At 40.3% G+C, this 3845-nt stretch overlaps 1 long non-coding RNA gene across 1 annotated transcript; it reads right to left on the bottom strand.

Annotated features, from left to right (window-relative positions):
* Positions 1 to 2001: 2001 nt before the first annotated feature.
* On the bottom strand, positions 2002 to 2546 carry LOC124856063. Its single transcript, XR_007035239.1, has 2 exons — positions 2159 to 2546; positions 2002 to 2081 (listed from the first exon to the last, which is right to left on the bottom strand). It is a non-coding gene; the product is annotated as an uncharacterized LOC124856063 (long non-coding RNA).
* Between the last annotated feature and the right edge of the window lie 1299 nt (positions 2547 to 3845).

Genomic DNA, 3845 nt, shown 5'->3' with positions numbered 1-3845 from the left:
ATTCCTATCTCACAAAATTAGCATATTTCATCCGACCAATAAAAGAAAAGTGTTTTTAATACAAAAAATGTCAACCTTCAAATAATCATGTACAGTTATGCACTCAATACTTGGTCGGGAATCCTTTGGCAGAAATGACGGCTTCAATGCGGCGTGGCATGGAGGCAATCAGCCTGTGGCACTGCTGAGGTCTTATGGAGGCCCAGGATGCTTCGATAGCGGCCTTTAGCTCATCCAGAGTGTTGGGTCTTGAGTCTCTCAACGTTCTCTTCACAATATCCCACAGATTCTCTATGGGGTTCAGGTCAGGAGAGTTGGCAGGCCAATTGAGCACAGTGATACCATGGTCAGTAAACCATTTACCAGTGGTTTTGGCACTGTGAGCAGGTGCCAGGTCATGTTGAAAAATGAAATCTTCATCTCCATAAAGCTTTTCAGCAGATGGAAGCATGAAGTGCTCCAAAATCTCATGATAGCTAGCTGCATTGACCCTGCCCTTGATAAAACTAAGTGGACCAACACCAGCAGCTGACACGGCACCCCAGACCATCACTGACTGTGGGTACTTGACACTGGACTTCTGGCATTTTGGCATTTCCTTCTCCCCAGTCTTCCTCCAGACTCTGGCACCTTGATTTCCGAATGACATGCAGAATTTGCTTTCATCTGAAAAAAGTACTTTGGACCACTGAGCAACAGTCCAGTGCTGCTTCTCTGTAGCCCAGGACTGGGGAATGTGGCACCTGTAGCCCATTTCCTGCACATGCCTGTGCATGGTGGCTCTGGATGTTTCTACTCCAGACTCAGTCCACTGCTTCCGCAGGTCCCCCAAGGTCTGGAATCGGCCCTTCTCCACAATCTTCCTCAGGGTCCGGTCACCTCTTCTCGTTGTGCAGCGTTTTCTGCCACACTTTTTCCTTCTCACAGATTTCCCACTGAGGTGCCTTGATACAGCACTCTGGGAACAGCCTATTCGTTCAGAAATTTCTTTCTGTGTCTTACCCTCTTGCTTGAGGGTGTCAATAGTGGCCTTCTGGACAGCAGTCAGGTCGGCAGTCTTACCCATGATTGGGGTTTTGAGTGATGAACCAGGCTGGGAGTTTTAAAGGCCTCAGGAATCTTTTGCAGGTGTTTAGAGTTAACTCATTGATTCAGATGATTAGGTTCATAGCTCGTTTAGAGACCCTTTTAATAATATGCTAATTTTGTGAGATAGGAATTTTGGGTTTTCATGAGCTGTATGCCAAAATCATCCATATTTAGACAATAAAAGACCTGAAATATTTCAGTTAGTGTGCAATGAATCTAAAATATATGAATGTTAAATTTTCATCATGACATTATGGAAAATAATGAACTTTATCACAATATGCTAATTTTTTGAGAAGGACCTGTATTTTCAGTTGTTTCACACTTTTTTGTTCAGTATATAATTCCACATGTGTTAATTCATAGTTTTGATGCCTTCAGTGTGAAGCTACAATATTCATAGTCATGAAAATAAAGACAACTCTTTGAATGAGAAGGTGTGTCCAAACATTTGGTCTGTACTGTATGTAGTTTGTTCCTGTCATATTTATAAAGCCATGTCTTTTCAAAGCCAAATGCATTTCAGTCATCTTAAAATGTAATTTCCTAAACCAACTCTAACCAGGAACAAATTAAGAATTTCTTTATTTTGCATATGATAATGTTGTGTGTATCTTTATTAGAAATGGAAAACGATGGATCTTGACTTGTTTAGGCAGGAACAATATTTGCATTAGGTCAGAAGCCAATATTTATATCTGAAAATTCAGTTATAGCAAAATGATTGATCTTTGATAATGAAAATGCTGTTGTTCTTCTAAACACATTTTCCATGCAAAAGATATTGATAAATATGTTTCTCTGATTGTTGTCCCTCTCTGCACACAAAGCAGAGAGCCACAGAAACCTACTAATTTTATCATAATGTTGGCTTTACCGACTGAGTGTGGACACAATTACGGAGACTGAACAGCAGTTTAACAGTTTATTTGGAGTATGTTCAAAACAACGTAGGATACGGACTGGAGCTGCTGGAGGGATCTAGATTGGCACTGAGGAGGAGAGGAGAGAGGTTACTGTTCGGAGGAAGTTATGGAGAGTAGTGCAGGATAAGGTTGAGGTAGCTTACTGTTGGTGGTGGATGATGGCTTGATGGAGGTGATAAATCTGCCCCATGGAGGCTGAGCTGAGTTTGGCAGGAGGAGTATCACTGAGATTCACAGTGCTGACTTTCTCTCTTTGTGATCCTTATGCGGCAGTGCTTCAGCTGACCACGTGGTGTTGGAGGGTGGACAGGCAGGTGAGCAATGGTTTGGTGTTTCCACAAGGTCATCTCAGAGCTGCAGCGCTCACAATTGGAGCGGCAGGGAGTTTTTTTTCCATAACTTGCCGCAGCATGGATACAGAGAACAGGAGCTTGGAATCCAGGACACTGTCACAGAGTGATCTGCTCTATGAAGCAGGACAAGAAACTTGATTAGAGCAGGCTTAGGAAATGCAGAGAACTGCAGAAGAGGGTCAGGTTACCATGCAGGCAGAAGCAAGGTTCCTGCTCCGTAGGAAGCCCTGGTGATTGGGCTCAATGAGAAACACCTGTTGCATTTGCACCTGCCATTCACACCCTGCAGGCGGAGAGAAAAACAGCACAAACACAAAAAACCTGCACACAGCAACTGTGGGATGACACGTTTGATTCCACAGAAGGATATCTCTGTGTAAAATACGCTTATGTTTGCATTTCTTCACCCAATTTTTCCCACTGATTATTTTAGTTTCTGCTTAACCTCAAGGCTCAAAATTATCTAAATATTTTCAGAGAGTTCTTTTCACTGTTACTACATGCTCATTCAGGAGAAAGGATTGCTGCAGTGACTCGATGGAAATCGGCTGGGTCTCCTTAGTTAGAAATTTTTCTTACCTATTTAATAATAAACAAAAATAACCTGAACTTGAATGCCTTGTTTATTGGCTAGGATCAAATCGGAACAGGTGTAATTGACTTGGAATCTGTCTAAATGATTGGATTGAATTGAGTGTATAAACCGGATTGGTTTATTGTTGGATTATTTTTTTAAAGTGGCTTGAGACTGCATTTGTTGTGAATTGGCTCTATGTAAATAAACTGAATTGAACTAAGGTCTGTACTAGGCTACAAATACAGAGTTTCTCTATTAAAATTATGCCAGTAATAGATCAGGTTGGCTATTGAAATCAATTTTTAAAACTATAGAGCTGAACTTTTTAAGTTTTGGAGATTCTATTATAAGGTTTTAAAGAGTTCATATCTTACTTGCAGTAGATAACTCTCTTGGCATCTCTATTTAGTATTGATCCAGATTAGTTGTTCCTCAATGATGAAGCGCTAGTTTGAGAGCGACAAAGGCCAAATCTGACTTTTATTGTTACAAAAACATCCTAGTGGTTGATAAAACATACTGATTTATTAGCCTGACTTCAGAAATTCTGAACTACTAATTCAAGTACCTCTTTAAATGATCAGCAAATAACTAGTCTGATACCCAAAGCCACTCTTGAGTTTGTATCACAGTGCAGAGAAAATGTATGCGTACAAATGTCCAAACACCATCAGCCTAGTTTAATAACAGTGATTGTTTGTCAATGCTGTTTACATTTGTGGTGTATTCATGAATAATGCAAACAAGAGTTACAGACATCTTCATTCTATGCAGTATTTATTAACACCAGCTAGCTATATTAAATCAGTCAAACATGTTTATAAAGAGAATCAGAAACAGCATTTATAAATTCAGTTGGAAACAGCAATTTTGAATCCAGCTCTATATAATCCTTTGTCC

Source organism: Girardinichthys multiradiatus, chromosome 19, assembly GCF_021462225.1.
Source record: "Girardinichthys multiradiatus isolate DD_20200921_A chromosome 19, DD_fGirMul_XY1, whole genome shotgun sequence".
In the NCBI taxonomy this organism is placed as follows: Eukaryota; Metazoa; Chordata; class Actinopteri; order Cyprinodontiformes; family Goodeidae; genus Girardinichthys; species Girardinichthys multiradiatus.
The sequence above is the reverse complement of the archived record's forward strand: the minus strand, read 5'-3'. Positions and strand labels throughout refer to the sequence as shown.